Source organism: Crocuta crocuta, unplaced genomic scaffold, assembly GCF_008692635.1.
Source record: "Crocuta crocuta isolate KB4526 unplaced genomic scaffold, BGI_CrCroc_1.0 scaffold367, whole genome shotgun sequence".
In the NCBI taxonomy this organism is placed as follows: Eukaryota; Metazoa; Chordata; class Mammalia; order Carnivora; family Hyaenidae; genus Crocuta; species Crocuta crocuta.
In genome coordinates this window covers 3628107-3647109 of record NW_027527936.1, presented here as the reverse complement: position 1 = coordinate 3647109, position 19003 = coordinate 3628107, and positions in this window count along the sequence as shown.

Sequence of the window (19003 nt, the reverse complement as noted above, 5' to 3'; positions counted from 1 at the left end):
CCATCCCAAATTTTATCTTCCAGGTAACTGCCTCTGAGTTCCACGTCCACGTAATGTCCTGCTCAAAGCACCATCTAGATATTTCACAGATGCCCCACACTTCATCTTTCTCCTCTGTTCACTATCTCATGTAAAAGGCAACACCTTAATAGGTGCTTCGGTCGGAAACCCGGAAATCATCCTTAACATTACCCTCCTTCCCACTCCCAGCTCCACATATAATCAATCACCAAGTACTATGCATTTCACCTGTGAAACCCTTCTTGAATCATCCATCCCTCAACCTTCACTACCACCATCCTATTTCAAGTCGCTATAATCTTTGGCTTGGACTCCTACTACAGCCCCCTGGTAAGCCTCCATTACCCATTCTTGGTCCTCGCCGACTCATTCCCCCCAGAGCAGCCAATGTGAATTCATCTCACTCCCAAGACTTCGCAAATGTCCCACTGTCCTTAGGGTAAAGTCCTAGATTCCTTCACAAGCCACATAAAGCTCTGCAAGATCTGACCTCTGCCCACCGCTTCCCAAGTCACCTGCCATCCCCATCCTCCTGCCAGACTCACCTCGATGTGTCTGCAACACTGACCATCTTTCAGTGTTTTCCACTCCCCATGCCCTCCCCCAAGGTCAGGCTGACGCTGTCCTGACCCTCCTCCTGCCTCATCTCACCAACTCCCACTCAGCCTTAAGGGTTAATTCCACAGAGAAAGCTTTACCCATCTCCACACTCTAGGTTAGGTCCCCCTGTTCTAAATTCCCACAGCAGCTTATCCCTATCCCAGTACAAGGGCACTTATAATCTTATGAGCATTTACAGTAATAATTTAATATTCATATTCTAGCTAATTCAGACAGGGAATGTGTCTATTTGACTCGCCATTGCATCCCTGGTAGGGACTCAAAAATCGATCTGTTCACTGACTAAATATTCAGTCAGAAAGTGCTCAAAAAAAAGGTTCAGTGGCACCTGGGTGGCTCAGTTGGTTGAGCAACCGACTTCAGCTCAGGTCATGATCTCACGTCTCGTGAGTTCAAGCCCTGCATGGGGCTCTGTGCTGACAGCTTGGAGCCTGGAGCCTGCTTCAGATCCTGTGTCTCCCTCTCTCTCTGCCCCTCCCCCGCTCATGCTCGCTCGCTCGCTCTCTCTCTCTCTCTCTCTCTCCTTCGCTCAAAAATATATTAAAAGAATTTTTTTAAGATACAAAAGGCATATAATACTAGGTTATTTTAATATAACCACAAAAATAAAATTATATTAAAAATATGAACTCATTGAAACCAACTGTATCAAAATATCATTTCTAAAACATCCTACAATATGGTTATTTTCTGAACGATACCTGGCAAGAATTTTGAGTCTACAATGTCAGAATTTTGCTAACTTTCAAATATCGGCCCCTACTGGATATTAACTCAAGTATGACAAAAGTATGCAGAACAAAAACCACAAAGTATTTCCTGAGTTTGTCTCCCATGAATATTTTCAAGGCAAGCTAATTAGAAGTTATTATATACTGTACTATTTATTATCCAGCTTCCCAAAAAAGTTACTGAAAAGCTCATCAATTTTTTGAAAACATTTTGCAGAATGCACACCTCCTATTCAGATGTTATGCATGACTAGGCATATTTAAGTAGTTAATATGCAGTATGTTAAATCCTCCTGTGCAGAAAAGCTATGCATTTTCTAAGGACAAGTGTGTAGGGTAGGTTAATATTGTTAATATTCATACAGCACACACTGTGGACTAGCCATAGTTTTGAACAATTTAACTCACTGAATCTTCTCACCAATCCTGTGAGGTTATTGTTCCCATTGTATTGAGGAAAAACTGAGACACAGAGAGGTTAAATTATCTTAAGATCACAGAGCCAGTCAGTACAAAGCCAGAATTCAAATCCTGACCTGGCTATAGTCACATAACTTTTTTCATTTGAAGAGGCACTACAATATATTAAAACAATAATAAAGGGGCAACTGGGTGACTCAGTTGGCTAAGCATCTGACTTTGGCTCAGGCTGTGATCTCATGGCTTGTGAGTTCAGGCTCTCTACTATCATCATGGAGCAGGCCTCGGATTCTCTGTCCCCTCCTCTCTCTGCCCCTCCCCCACTTGCTTTCTATTTCTCTCTCTCAAAATAAATAAACTTAAAAAAAAGAGGAACTAGCCATAACCGCTTAAAAGAAAATAAAAATAATAAAAAGAAATCAGCATAGGAGCTATACAAAAATGCTGCAACAACAACGGAAGAAAGGAACGGGGCGGGGGCGGGGGAGCATGGTGGATAAAGACAACAGGACAGGAAAAATGTTGTCACAGAACAGATGAAGATAGTTAACAGAGATTACCCCAGCCCTACCCTGCCCCAAATGGCGCTATAAAACAAGAGTTAACTAAGAGCAGAGACTAAAGGGAGCGCTCAGGGAAAATAACTGTAAGACAGCATTTTTTTAAATAATTAGCATTCGGGAAGAGTGAACAAAGAAAATTAACACCATCATGAAAATTAAAGCCTCAGTGGAGGAGAACAAAGCGGTCACTGCTGAAAAGACAGTAAAAAGTCGTGAAAGTGACGGTGGAGTGCCTGGCTGGCTCAATCCATACAGCGTGCAGCTCTTGATCCTGGAGTTGTGGGTTAGAGCCCCACGTCGGATATAGAACTTACTTAAAAAAATATATGTTAGGAAGGAAAGGAAGGAAGGAAGGAAGGAAGGAAGGAAGGAAGGAAGGAAGGAAGGAAGGAAGGAAGGAAAGAAAGAAAGAAAGAAAGAAAGAAAGAAAGAAAGAAAGAAAGAAAGGGAAAGAAGGAAAGCAAGCAAGCAAGCAATGGTGGATAAAAAAATGAACAAGATAAAATGAAAAAGAATAACAAGTGTAGAAGGATTACTAAAACAAGCCCAAACTACAAAACAAAAACATGCAGCAATAGTAGTCACTAGAGAGCCAGCATAAGCATAATTGGTATCTGAAAAAGAGAACTGGGCCAACAGAAGAGAAAATAAGATGTAAAAATGGATGAGAGAGAGCTGGGCTAAAGGCAAGTTGGCCCAAAGATACAGCGTCTTTGGCTTCTCCAAACCACAGCAGCCAAAGGACAGGATTACCTTGGGACCTCCAAAGGGAATTAAAAAGCTAGGGGTTTGCTGAAGTCCTGGTGACTTCTGCGTGAGTTACAGATTTATCACCTCTCAGGTCCACATTCACCCTTTTTGCTTGCTCTGTGAAAATGGGCCTGGGCCTTTTAAATACTTTTCTTTGCTAGATGGCATGAGGTGGAGCTTTGTTAGTAGAAGGTGCTGAAGAGCCACTGCAGGAGAAAAGAGCTGTGTTTCTGGGTTCCAGTGTGTTCCTACTATAGCGCACCTGGCTTTTCCAGTGCCTAGCTGGCATTGCTGCAGCAGCCAACAGGGGCCCTCAGCACCCTGCCTCCCGGGTGCTGGTTTCCTGCTAATTCCTCCATGCTGCACCACAGTAACTCATCTGCAACCCAGTGAGCCATGGTCATGTCCACAAAGTCTGTAACTCAGCCTCAGCAGGTGTGGGGTAGACTGGGGGGCTTTTCATGGAGCATGCTCTCTCAGCCCTGGGGTGGGGGCTGCTCCTTATATCTGCTACATCTACATTCTTTAGAGTCCTCTTTACTTCTTTTGAAATGCTTTATTGAGGGGCACCTGGACGGCTCAGTAGGTTAAGAGTCTGACTTTGGCTCGGGTCATGATCTTGCAATTCATGAGTTTGAGCCCCATGTCAAGCTCTAAGCTGTCGCCTGCTTCTTCAGATTCTGTGTCCCCCCCTCTCTGCTCCTCCCCCATTTCTACTCTGTCTCTTTCTCAAAAATAAACATAAAAAAATTTTTTAAGAAGGAAAAAAAACTTTATTGAGATATCATTCATATACCATACAATTCACCCAAAGTACACATTTCAATGGCTTGTAGTATTTTTACACAGTTGTGCAAACATTACCACAATCAATTTTAGAACATTTCCATTACCCCAAAATGATACCCTGCACCCCTTAGCTGTCACTCTCCTGCCCAACCTCCCGTTCTCTGAGCCCTAATCTACTTTCTGTTCCACAGAATAGGCAAATGTCTATAGACATTTCACATACAGTAAAACCTTGGATTGCGAGTAACTTGTTCCATGAGTGTTCTGCAAGACGAGCAAACATATCTAATGAATTTTAACTTGATAATGAGTGATGTCTTGCAAGAGCGGTAGTATGTGACACCTAATGTCACACGATCACAACTGAGTCAATGGTTCTTCTCTCTCGTGCATGCTGCAGGATTCTGGGTGATCGCCTCCCATGCTCTGATGCTCCGTCTCAGGCCATGGTGTCTGGCAGAAATCAGTGATTTTTCAGGACACTGGAAGGTGCTCACAACTGGCACTAGTGTATTTTTTGTCACTTCAAAGCACCTATAGACAGTCCTTTGCTTTTCCACACAAGAGAAGCTTGGGAATGCTTTGCTTCATTCTACGTCAGACTGCCTACAGATATCAACCCTTTCCTCTGCTGCCTCATTGCCAGTTACACTAAATACAGTAGATGACAAGAGTTTACTAATACTGTACTGTAGTCAACATCTGTGCGAGTATATACAACGGTCCCCATGCAGAAAGAAGTTGAAAAGAAAGGCAGTAAGAAGGAGATGATTACAATGGATGTTAAGAAGGAAATCATCAAGAAGTATGAATGAGGTATGGGAGTGGGCGAAACTGCAAGATATTATAAGACGTCTATGTCTGCATATCGTCTGCAGAGGAGAAAAAGACGGAGGAATCCCTCACTTTAAATGAGGTTAGGGAGATGTGTAAAATGTGGGAAACATTGCAAAACAAAATTCTGCAGAAAAGCACTACCCAAATAAGGCTGTAGCAGGGTGAGCAATCAATCTGTTTAATGACAAAGCAATGTCACATTTCTGTGAAAACCTCAGAAGGAGGCAAAAGCAAGTGTCACTGGATAGGCTCCTTGTTAAAGTTGCACAAAAAGAAAAAGATTCTATTGAGCCAAGAGACAGCAGTGATTCCATTAGTGCTAGTGAAAGTCCTCCCACACAATAACCCTCCTCTCTTGTCTCCCTTACACCAGCCACAAAGGTTTTCAATGGAATGTGCAGGTTAACTTATTTTTATTTACAATCTGAATTTTATTACTTTGTATTATATTATAGCATTATAATCATTTTTATATGAATATTTTTGGGTTGTAGAACAAATCATCTGAGTTTCCATTATTTGGGTGTTTTTTTTTTTTTTTAATTTTTAATGTCTATTTATTGGGAAGAGGGGCAGAGAGAGGGAGACACAGAATCAGAAGCAAGCTCCAGGCTCTGAGCTGCCAGCACAAAGCCCGATGCAGGGCTCGAACCCAAAAACCGTGAGATCATGACCTGAGCTGAAGTCAGACGTTTAACCAACTGAGCCACCCAGGTGTCCCTCCATTATTTCTTATGGCAAAATTTGCTTTGATAAACAAATGCTTTGGATTACAACCATGTTTCTGGAACAAATTATACTTGCAAACCAAGGTTTTACTATATATGGAATAATATAATATGTGGTCTTTTGTGACAGGCTCTTTTCACTTAGCATAACATTTTCAAGGTTCATGTATATTGTAGCATGTATCAGTATTTCATTTCTTTTTATTGCCAAATAACATTCCATCATACAAACACATCACATTTTATTCATCCATTTATCAGCTGACAGATGTTTGAGTTGTTTCCACTTTTTGGCTGAATAATACTGCTAGGAACACTGAGTAACAAGTTTTTATACGGACATAAGTTTTCATTTCTTTTGGGTACATACTTAGGAATGCACTTGGGTATACACCTAGACTGAAATACACCTAGGACCTATGGTGACTCTATGTTTAACTGTTTGAGGAAATGCCACTTTGATGTTTTATGTTCCTACCAGCAGGGGAGGAGAGTTCTGATTTCTCCACACCTGTGCCAACAGTAGTTATTATCTGTCTTTTTGATTATAGCCATCCTAGTGGGTATGAACCAAGCAAATGGAACAACAAATATATATATACAAAAATGGATAATTAGAGCTGGGGTGAGGGCAAATGTCTCATCTGGTTTTGCTTTGCATTCCCATTAGTTAATGATGTTGAGCAGGGGTGCCTGGGTGGCTCAGTCAGTTAAGCATCCTACTTCAGCTCAGGTCATGATCTCGCAGTCCATTAGTTCGAGCCCCACGTTGGAATCTGTGCTGACAGCTCAGAGTCTAGCTCCTGCTTCAGATTCTGTATCTCCCTCTCTCTCTGCCTCTTCCCCTACTCATGCTCTTTCTCGCGCGCTCTCAAAAAGTAAACAAACACTTAAAAAATTGTTTTAATAATTTAAAAAATTTAAAAATAAGGTTGAGCATCCTTCCATGTGCATATTGTGTTACTTCTTACTAGATGATCTCGTGTTACTCCAAATCCCTGTAATAATTAACAATTCTTAAAGTTTGGGGTGCCTGGGTGGCTCCGTTGCTTAAGCATCCGACTTCGGCTCAAGTCATGATCTCACAGTTCATGAGGTTGAGCCCCATGTTGGGCTCTGTGCTGACAGCTTAGAGCCTGGAGCCTGCTTGGATTCTGTGTCTCCCTCTCTCTCTCTCTGCCCCTCCCTTATTCACAGTCTGTGAGCGTGATCAAAAATAAATAAACACTTTAAAATAATAATGATAATACTTCTTAAAGCTTGACTGCTCAAAGTCCCAGGTGGTTTCTCTCTCCTAATTGGACACAGGCTCCTATACACACATGGTCAGTGACTCTCTAAGTAAAAATTAGATATCTACCAAGATTGTAAAAATAGAAGACAGAAAATGTTTTGTCCCTGGTCAGATACTCCCTTCAGAAGTAGCTGGGGGGGTGGGGGGTCGGTATCCAAGGAAACAAAACTTTCAGTTCTTTGTTTTTACCCAAAAAACAAACAAACAAAAGAAACCTTTCTGAATAGGAGCTGTTAGGGTTTGGTTTTAAGGGGGTTTTGCTTAACAGTCTTCTAATGGTGTTCAGAGGACAAGGTTGTAGACATGATGTTTTATTTGGAGAAGGTAAATTCTATGTGGAAGTTTAAAAGTGATGAACGTAATCAGTCTTGAAAAAATTCAACTGGAGGGGCGTCTGGATGGCTCCGTCGGTTAAGCATCCGACTTTGGCTCAGGTCATGATCTCACAGTTCGTGGGTTCGAGCCCCACATCGGGCTCTGTGCTGACAGCTCAGAGCCTGGAGCCTGTTTCAGATCCTGTGTCTCCCTCTCTCTCTGCTCCTCCCCCACTTGAGCTCTGTCTCTCTCTGTCTCAAAAATAAATAAAACAAAAAAAAAAAGAAAGAAAAAATTCAACTGGAATGTTTGAGAAGATGACCCTCCTTTGCCTGAGCCAATTGAGATCTCCGGGTGGGGGCTGAGGGGGGGAGGGGCTGGGAGGTGGCAACGCGTCCAGAAGCCTGCAGCACAACACTGCAGCATGAGAGCAATAACAATATTTAAACACGGGCTTGGCAGTGTTCCAACAGAACCTGAAAGTTCATCTGCCAACCCCTGGTATGTACAGTGTGTGGGATATAACAAGTAGTGAAAGCATAAAAACACGTATGGGAATCTAAAAACTTTAAATTCAAGAATAGTTTTCTCTGGTGAACAAGGAAACAGACTGGGGAAAAATACTTATGAGGCATTTATTGGAAATGTAATGTTCTATTTATTTAAGCAAAACAAAACTCTGAGACAATATGGTATAGTAAGTCTTGCTGCGGGGCACCCGGGTGCCTCAGGTCATGATCTCACAGTTTGGGAGTTCAAGCCCCATGTCCAGCTGGCTGCTGTCAGCGCAGAGCTCGCTTCCGATCCTCTGCCCCCTGACCCCCTCTCAAAAATAAACATAAAAAGAGCTAGAACAAACAATCCTAAAATTTGTATGGAACTAGAAAAGGTCCCAAATAGTCAAAGCAATCTTGAAAAAGAAAACCAAAGCAGGAAGCATCACAATCCCAGACTTCAAGCTGTATTACAAAGCTGTAATCATCAAGACAGTATGGTACTGGCACAAGAACAGACACTCAGATCAATGGAACAGAACAGAGAAACCAGAAATGGACCCACAAACATATAGCCAACTCATCTTTGACAAAGCAGAAAAGAAACTTCAATGGAATAAAGACAGCAAGTGGTGCTGGGAAAACTGGACAGAGACATGCAGAAAAATGAACCTGGACCACTTTCTTACACCATATACAAAAATAAACTCAAAATGGATGAAAGACCTAAATGTAAGACAGGAAGCCATCAAAATCCTCGAAGAGAAAGCAGGCAAGAACCTCTTTGAACTTGGCCACAGCAACTTCTTACTCACGTCTCTGGAGACAAGGGAAACCAAAGCAAAAATGAACTACTGGGACCTCATCAAGATAAAAAGCTTCTGCACAGCAAAGGAAACAATCAGCAAAACTAAAAGGCAACCGATAGAATGGGAGAAGATATCTGCAAAGGATCTATCACATAAAGGGTTAGTATCCAAAATCTATAAAGAACTTATCAAACTCAACACCCAAAAAACAAATAATCCAGTGAAGAAATGGGCTAAAGACACGAACAGACACTTCTCCAAAGAAGACATCCAGATGGCCAACAGACACATGAAATGATGCTCAATGTCTCTCATTATCAGGGAAATACAAATCAAAACCACAATGAGATACCACCTCACACCTGTCAGAATGGGTAACATTAACAACTCAGGCAACAGCAGATGTTGGGAGGGAAGCAGAGAAAGTGGATCTCTTTTGCACTGCTGGGAATGCAAACTGGTGCAGCCACTCTGGAAAACAGTATGGAGATTCCTCAAAAAAATTAAAAATAGAACTACCCTACGACTCAGCAACTGCACTACTATTTATCCAAGGGATACAGGTGTGCTGTTTTGAAGGGATACATGCACCCCAATGTTTATAGCACCACTATCAACAATAGCCAAAGTATGGAAAGAGCCCAAATGTCCATCGATGGATGAATGGATAAAAAAGATGTGGTATATATATATATAGTGGAGTATTATTTGGCAATCAAAAAGAGTGAAATATTGCCATTTGCAACTACATGGATAGAACTACAGGGTATCATGCTAATAAGCGAAATTAGTCAATCAGAGAAAGACAAATATCATATGACTTCACTCATATGAGGACTTTAAGATACAAAACAGATGAACATAAAGGAAGAGAAGCAAAAATAATAAAAAACAGGGAGGAGGACCAAAACATAAGAGACTTTTAAATATGGAGAACAAACAGAGAGTTACTGGAGGGGTTGTGAGAGGGGGGATGGGCTAAATGGGTAAGCGACATTAAGGAATCTACTCTTGAAATCATTATTGCACTATATGCTAACTAACTTGGATGTAAACTTTTAAAAATAAAAAAATAATAAACATAAAAAAGACAGTGATAGTTATCATTATTATATTGTTTTGTTGTAAGTATAAAATACTACATTAGAAAATATGGGGGCACCTGGCTGGCTCAGATAGAGCATGCGATTCTTGATCTCGAGGTTGTGAGTTTGAGCCCCAAGTTGGGTACAGAAATTACTAAAAATAAATAAACTGTAAAAAAAATAAAATATTTAAGGGCATCTGGGTGGCTCAGTCAGTAGAACATCCAACTCTTGATCTCAGAGTCATGAGTTCAAGCCCCACACTGGGCAGGGAGACTAAATATATACAGACATACACACATAAATGATCTTAAAAAAAAAAGAAAAAAGAAAATGTGAGTTAAATGTTCTCGTCCCCTATTATTTGAGATGTTAAATGTCTTAGGCCAATATAGTAGTTCCACACTGTTTATCTGTCATGACTTTAATATATATAGAATACTATATATGTCATATATAACATAAAACATATTAACCTATCTATAGATAACATTTTAGCCTAATGTATGGAACATATATTATAACATATGTCCAAGCAGAAGCCATTATTAGGCACCTGAGTGCCTAATAATGTAGGAACACAGTGTGATGCCTGCTCTTGAGAGACAGCAGTGTGGTGCATGCAGTTGGAGTATAAACAATGTTATGAGGTGATGGAAATTAATCACATTTAGGAAAATCTGCAGCAAAGGTGAGGCAGTAAAAGGGTAGGAGAGGCCTTGGATGCCATGCTAAAGAGTCTGAAATTTATACCACTGGCAATGGAGAACCTCTTCAAGGACTGAGCAGAGAAATGACACAGTCAGATCTGTACTTTTTTTTTAATGTTTTATTTATTTCTGAGAGAGAGACAGCGTGAGCAGGGAAGGGTCAGAGAGAGAGGAGACACAGAATCTGAAACAGGCTCCAGGCTCTGAGCTGGCTGTCAGCACAGAGCCCGATGTGGGGCTCGAACCGACGAACTGTGAGATCATGACCTGAGCCAAAGTCCGACACTTAACCAACTGAACCACTCAGGCGCCCCAGATTTGTATTTTAGAAAGATCACTGGGATAGGGATATGGAGGACAGCCTGGAAAAGACTAAGCCAAGAGCAAGAAGATGCTACTACTTGACACCTCAGGCCCTTTGCCTTCAGAGAGGATGTGCATCCCAAAGGGTACTCAAAATGACTCACCAAACTATGGAAAGAAGACAAAACTCTTATTTATAAACGTTTCTAACATTTAACTTCAGCTGAGACATGCACAATCCCCATGTCAAATGCCTGTGGCACATGAGCTTCAGGAAAAATCCTCAAGGACTATGCGAGTCCCACGGCATGGAGGAGAGTGGACCATCAGTTGCTCACCTGCTTTGCAATGCAGTGTAGTTTATGCATTACAGAATGACATTAATGTCACTAATCTCATAAGAATTGAGTCTCTGAAATAGGATCAGAACCGAATGATAATGAGATGGCGAGTAACCACAAATCTCTTACATCTCAAAGAAGCTCTCTAAGTATTGTCTGACAGAGTGGCTATTGAGATTTCTAGAACTAAAAGAGCAGTTGTGTATTTTTCTTTTACAAAAGTACTCGTGTTTCAAGTTTGCTGACCATGACTGGCATGACAAATGTCTGTTAGCAGAATGGTACTTTGCAGATATTCCAAAAATACACATGATGGTCCTTTCAAGGTAAAGGACATGTCTTAACCGAAACTAGAAACTAGTTACTTTTTTAACAAAGATACTGTGTTGAATGCATTTTGAAAACCAATGTTTGGTAGTGTATCCACCTTTATGTTATTTTGTTGCCAAGAAGATATAAAAATGTCACTTATAAAAACTCTCACATTGGGGCGCCTGAGTGGCTCAGTCTGACTTCAGCTCAGGTCATTCCGGCTCTGTGCTGACAGCTCGGAGCCTGCGGCCTGCTTTGGATTCTGTGTCTCCCCCTCTCTCTGGCCCTCCCATGCTCATACTCTGTCTCTGTAAAAAAAAAAACCCTCTCACATCTATATGTCAGTAGTTCTCAAAGTGGTGTCTGGACCCGTGAGGGTCCCCAAGGCCCTTTCAGCAGATCCCTGAGTTTAAAACTACTTTCATAATAATTTTCAGACACCATTTGCCTTATTCATTCTCACTTTCTCACAAGGGTCTAGCAGATTATCCACAGGCTACATAATGACATGTGACAACAGCACTGTCCTCACAGCTAATGGAATGTATGGTTGTATTCTTGTGATTTAAAATTTTCTGAGTAATTTAAACACATTAAATATCAAGAGACAAAGCCCACAGAAGTGGAAGTTCTTTGGAGTTTCAATAATTTTAATTTTTTTTTTAATTTTTTAATGTTTTATTTATTTCTGAGAGACAGAGAGACAGTGCAAGCAGGGGAAGGTTAGAGAGACAGGGAGGTACAGAATGCAAAACAGGCTCCAGGCTCTGAGCTGTCAGCACAGAGCCCAACGTAGGGTTCGAACCCACGAACCACAAGATCATGACCTGGGCCAAAGTCAGACGCCCAAGTGACTGAGCCACCCAGGTGCCCCATGGAGTTTCAATAATTTTTAAGCTTATAAAGGGGTCCCTGAGACCAAAAACTCTAAGATTAACTGCTGTATAATTTTTTTTAATTTTTTAATGTTTATTTATTTTTGAGAGAGAGAGACAGAGAACGAGCAGGCAATGGGTGGAGAGAGAGACACAAAATCTGAAGCGGGCTCCATGCTCCAAGCTGACAGCACAGAGCCCAAAACAGGGCTCAAACTCAAACCGTGAGATCATAACCTGAGCCGAAGTCAGATGCTTAACCGACTGAGCCACCTAGGCGCCCCAAATTTATGTTTTATATGTTTTAAAGACTTAGCAATCAAGTGTTAACTATACTTTTGATATACTTTAATCAAAAAAAACAAAAACAAAAACAAAAACCAGTGGCATGCCTGGCTGGCTCAGAAGAACATACGACTCTTGATCTAGGGGTCATGAGTTTGAGCCGTAGGGCTCAATTGGTGTAGAGATTACATTAATTAATCAATTAATTAAGAAAAAAACTTGGGGCACCTGGGTTGCTCAGTGGGTTAAGAGTCCAACTCCTGACTTCGGCTCAGGTCGTGAACTCATAGTTTGTGAGATCGAGCCCAGCATCAGGTTCTGCACTGACATCGAGGAGCCTGCTTGGGATTCTCTCTCCCCCCGTCTCTCCACCCCTCTCCTACATGCACACATGTGTGCTCTCTCTCTCTCTCTCTCTCAAAATAAATAGACATTTTTGAAAACCCAGCAATAGAACTTTCTCTCTTTTAAAGATTTTACTTTTAAGTAATCTCTACACCCAAGATGGGCCTCTAACTCACAACCCCAAGATCAAGAGACGCATGCTCCACCAACCAAGTCAGCCAGGTGCCCCAGTCACAGAATTTTCTAATGTGTTTAACATATTTCAAATAAAAGGTTTCAGTGGGTTTTTAAGTCATGTTAAAAATACATAAACATGTCACCTTTCATTACTTTGTGAGAAAAACCGACATCAAGGGAAGACAAATAATGATAAGACAAGGAAGTAGATGACATTTAATCAGAATAACATAAATTAAGTGGTACAGGAGCTCAGAGGGAAGGAACTCCTGTCAGCCAGGATGACCAGGGAGGAACCTAATGGAGAACAAACCTGATTAAAATTCCATTATCATCTTTAAAAACACGTTCGGGGGCGCCTGGGTGGCTCAGTTGGTTGAGCATCCGATTTCGGCTCAAGGCATGATCTCAGTTTGTGGGTTCAAGCCCCACGTCCGGCTCTGTGCTGACAGCTCAGAGCCTGGAGCCTGCTTCTGATTATGTGTCTCCTTGTCTCTGTCTACCCCTCCCCTGCTTCTGCTCTGTCTCTGTCTCTCAAAAATATATAAATGTTTAAAAAAATTAATAAAAAATAAAAACACACTCAGAAGACGACGGAGGAGGAGCACAATTTCAGGGGGAAGCCACTGATGATGACGACAGGCTGAAGAAGTACACACTTTTTAGCTGCGCGTGCAGTGATCACATTATAGTAATACCAGTAGCAAGAGTGTGTGCATGTGTGTACATGTGGCTTCTGGGTGAGGGCTGGGAACAGCCGAAGAGTCATGTAAAATTTGCTGGCCTTCAAAGAATGTTTAAGCTGGTACAGTATCTGTATCAATTCTTCCCTTCCTGATCCCCGTGTAAGTCCCTGATGCCTAACACTCCCAGAAAGACCAGCATCACCAACAATTTAAGATGCAGAAACAAAACCACAGTGCTGACAGTGGTTATCTCTACACGGTGGGACTGAAGGCTAATGATCTCATCACCTACCAGGAGCCAGGTAATATGCTAAGCGTTAGGAGAGAGAGAGCAAGAGAGACAGAGTATGAGTGGGGAAGGGGCAGAGAGAGAGAGGGAGACACAGAATCTGAAACAGGCTCCAGGCTCTGAGGTGTCAGCACAGAGCCCGACGCAGGGCTCAAACTCGGGAACGGTGAGATCATGACTTGGCTGAAGTCAGATGGTTAACCAACTGAGCCGAAGCGCCCCTTAAAACTATTATTTTTATTAGAAGAGGTCCCTTATGTTATCTACTAGTACCAGGCCTTTTAACATCTTTTTGCTCGAACCCCCAGAGCAGCAAGCTTGCAAGGTAGGTGGGGTTTTTCCCCCCATTTTACAAATTTGGAAGCCAAGAGGACGCAAAGGGTTCTGAAACTGGCCCAGGGTCCCACTGTAGAAACTGCGGAAACCATGACTGAAACCCTGGTCTGCTGGCCCCTGTCCAGGGTGCTCTCCCCGCGCAGGAAGGGCACGGACATAGCCCCTGCATCACGGCTGGTCCCCTCCCCCACTCGCCTCCTCCTCTCTCCCCACACATAAAGATTTTACGACCCTTGTGTAGCAGGCACAGTACCGTGGCTGCACACATAACTTCCCATGTCAGGGAAACAAGGTAATCACTCCTCCGTGCCCTCCACACACAGTGACCTTCCTAAAAGGCAGAGCTGATTTCCTACCTTGGAATCCCTCGGTGGCTCCTAATCATGTGTACCATAAAAGCTTTGACTCCTGAACTCACACAGCCTTCACAAGCTGCCTTCTGCAGCCTCCACACACTCCCCAAACATACTCTTTCCTCCTGCCACTCAAGTGTCCCCAGCATGTAGCCACACTCTCTCATGTTTCTAGGGCATTACGCACATTTCCTGCCTGAAAGCCTTTCAAACCCACATCCACCCCACTTATACCAAGTAATTCTTCAAGACTTCGGGCCAGGAACTGCCTTCCTTCCTTACAATGCCATGACCTAGCACAGAGCCTTGCACATAGCACATGTTCAGTAAATACCTTGGAGACAAGTAGGGTGTCAAGTGGGATGGGGGACACAGACAGGCACACAACTTAGTCAAATAAAATATGACACAGGTGAAAATAAGAAAGGTGTGGCAAGAATGCTATCCAAGGAAAGGGAAAAGGTAGGAAAACCTGGGAGAACACCTCTACTGACATTCCTGGATTTTCTCAAAGGTTTTTCAGATCCTGCTACTGCTGCTGGTGATGTCCATGAATGGGGGGGCTTTTTCTGAACCAGGTACTGCGCAAAGCACTGGACAAAAACAAACTCTTTTTATTCCCCCTATGCACTGAGAACACCCTGCACATTATACTGATGAGGAATCTCAGGCTCAAAAATCAGACACTTGCTCAATGTCCGACAATTAGTGGCAGAGACAAGATTTCAACCCAGATCTTGTCGTTGGAACCACAGCTCCAACCACTCTGTGCTGATCTTTTTTTTATCAAAAGTGAAATCTCCTTGCCAAATACCAAAGTTTGATGGCCTCAAGTAAACCCAATTAAACCAATGGGTTTAATTCCTTCTCAGTTTAGCAAGTAATAATGTACTTGTACTTGTTAAACCAATGGGTTTAAGATTCCTTCTTAGTTTAGCAAGTAATAATGTACCTCGAGTCATCTCACTCCTCCTGGCTAAATACTGTGAATATAAGTTAACTATGTTTTGGTCCACTCCTGTGTTCATTACTGAGGGCGACGTAAAAATGTGATGCCCTTAGGCATGACTGCACTGTGGCCAAGGTATACCAGATTGCCCTTGTACCAGCAGCCCTGGCCCGTGGGCAGGTACAGTGCCTGTTATAGAGTTCAACTTCCCCATTCACCTTCATCTCACGCCTAGTTAGGGCAACCATTTCTTGCTGCTGTCAATGTGCTCATCTCTACCAGGCCAGCTGATTTTGCCACCTCCAATCTTCTATGGGCTGTGATACTCCTAAGTGATGGAGCAGTCCTCCATGCCAGCCGATTATGTCCAGCTCTTTGCTTTCCAGACACATGCTAACTGCAATTCCCTCCCTGCTCTTCTTTAAAGTTAGGTGTGGCCATGTGACTTGCCTTAGACCATGAAATGTCAACGAAAGTGACACATGCCACGTTGGGACTGATATTTCAAAAATCAGTGTCCCTTGGGGCGCCTGGGTGGTTCAGTCAGCTAAGCATCCAACTCTTGATTTTAGCTGAGCTCATGATCTCACAGTTCATGGGTTTGAGCCCTGCGTCAGGCTCTGCACTGACAGCACAGAGCCTGCTTGGGATTCTCCCTCCCTCTCTCTCTCTGCCCCTCCCGGGCTTGCACTCTCTTTCTCTCAAAATAAATAAGTACACTTTAAAAAATAAAAATAGAAATCAGTGCCCCTTGGAGCGCCTGGGTGGCTCAGTCAGTAAAGCATCTAACTTGGTTTTGGCTCAGGTCATGTTCTCATGGTTCGTGAGATCGAGCCCTGTTTCAGGCTCTGTGCCGACAGCACAGAACCTGCTTGGGGTTCTCTAAATAAACAAACAAACAAACAAACAAACTTAAAAGCAAAAATCAGTGCCCCTTGATCACCATCTTTCGCTCAATCAAAATGATCATGGAAACACTATGTTCAGATGGAGTTTCCATCAGCCTGAGTCCCTGAGTGACGGTGAGGAGAATTCCCTGTGGGCTCTTGCTGCACACGTGGAATGAATGCAAAATCAACTTCTGTTAAGCCACTTAAATCTGAATGGGTTTTTCTTAATGCAGTCTAATCCAAGCTATCCAGATAAATACATCAGATCATCAGATCTCTGAGTAAGGAATTCTCTCACATAATGTGAAGTAACTTTCTTGGCATCCATCTCGGTTCAAGGCTACGTGCAATATAAAATACACCTGTCAAGTACCTACTATGTACAAAACACTGTGCTAGATGATGAAGATGGTCTGTGTCTGGAAGAAGTTCCAGTCTTATGTTGATAATTGCGCCAAAAAGGCAGATGCCAGTGTTACAATGGTTTAGAGAGACAAGTCCCATGTAGATGGGAAGAAAAGTACAGAGAAGTTTCACAAAGGAAGTTCCATATCACATGGCCCTGAAACACAGGTAAGAACCAACAATTAGAGATTCAAGGGGGTCATTTAAGATAGAAAAGGCAACATAAGCAAAGATGTGGAGAACAGCGAAGCACAAACAGCAAATACTTCTACTGACCTGGAAAACATCATAAAATCTAAGGGAATGGCAAGAAATTAGTTTATCCATGGTGTCTCCGCCAGCCTGGTCTGTGCTTAGTTCAACAGACAGGAGGGAACCATTCAAAATCTTGAGTGGGGAAGTGAGATATCTGGAGGTGATGATAGTATGCAGCATAGATGGGAGGAAAGAAAAAAAAAAAAAAGTTGGGGGGTTTCTGCAATAACTCAAGAGAACGGTATCAATGACCCTAAATAAGCATGATGACAGTAGAAATGGAAAGCAGCAGATGCCAAAAAGAGCGTGGCGGCATATCAGCAAGACCTGACAACCAAGTGAGCACCAGGGGAAAAGGGAATAAAGGCAAGAAGGCATCTCAATGTGCAGATCCTGGGTAGCTACGAAGAGTAGATTAATCAGAAAAGTGACAAGAACAAATAAAGTGCCACCGTGTATTTTTCAAAACGCTAGCTCTAGCTTCACCTGAAGCAAATGCTACTACCAGTTCAATCCTTTGCTCTCCTGGGACAAAGTTACTTCTCAATCTGACGCTAACCACCTACCTTTTTCGTACAAACCTATCTCCTACTTTTCCCAATAAGAACCCCCTGAAACCACCCCTGAGCACTTTGGGTTCTCCCCTGCCCCCATGACCATCCTCACTTCTTCCTCTTCATCCCTGCCCTCCCCCTCCCAAGGTTTACCCATTCATGGCTCAAGTCAAGCTCCACCTTCCCTGTAAAACCTTCCTCAAACACATGGGTTTCTCCTTTTCCCAGTTTCCCAGACCTACTGCTAGGAATTCTAGAGGCAATATCATTAGTTATCATTTTCCCACAAATAGCTTTATTCCCACAAATAGCTCATGGGTCTGGTCAGACCAAGTCTCTTTCTTCCATTAAAGGTCTTGAGTTTCCCACAGTCCTGTGACCTTGTACACAATATGTATTCATTAGACACTCTATTGATAACCCAAAGCCAATTACTCTAAGAATATGTACATCTTATTTCCTCTTAATAGCTTACTTTTATTAAGTCATGATTAGATATTTAGACATGCAAAATAGGCAGCCTCAGCACCTAATACTTCAAAACGTCCTTGAGTTAAAAATACTTAATCTTAAGGAGCTGCTATTGCTTTAAGACATGATCTGAAAACACCATTTGATCATGAACTTTTCTGCCAGCTTCCTTTTAATCCGTTTGACTTGAAGGCATACCAAACTGTTCAATGATCATCACTCCAAGGTGATTCTGACTTAGAAATAACCTAATTTCCCATGCCGACGATTGCTTTTAGGAACCTAATAAGTGTTTTCGTTGTACCTTCACATTCAACTAGCAATAGTAGAGACAACGCAAACTATATCCACAATAAAAAGTTCCTAGATTTTACAAAATAACAGCTGCCTTCATTGCTCGCGCTCCCTCTCTCTCTCTCTCTCTCAATTAACTACTATGCTTTACAGTTTACGTTTCACTCCTCCTAGCATGTGAGGGAAACACAAACAGAAATCAAGTTTATTGAAGAATCCTAAAAACAAGCAATCGTATAAAGGAATCCAAAATATTCGCAGGACACCATCCTAACCAAGCCTGCTGTCATCACTAAGATATTTCCCCTTGCAAGCAAGACCGGCGAGTTAACAATGGGGAAAAGAAAAGTGCGAGAGGGAAAGGAAGCAGGAGAGGCGTACTCTGCCATCAAAGTGACTTGGTCTTCAGGACGTCTGGCTGCCAGGAGAGCAGAAAGCAATGACAGCCGCTATCAGGACGCCGCAGATTCCCGCTCAGGCTGTCCCTGCACTTCCTTCCCCTTCCCACAGCCGAGGCCCGCCTGCCCGTCCTTCCTCTGCGCCAAGGTGCGCAGCGCGGCGGGGTCCCGCACGCAGGTGACCTCACACCGCTCGGCCCGGGGCCAGCCGTCCTCCCCCCGAGGCCTGGCAGCCCCTTCCCGGCCGAGCTCGCCCAGGGGCCGGGCTCCTGGCCGGAGTCCCCAGTCCGAGCCGCACTTCGGTACGCGGGGACAGCT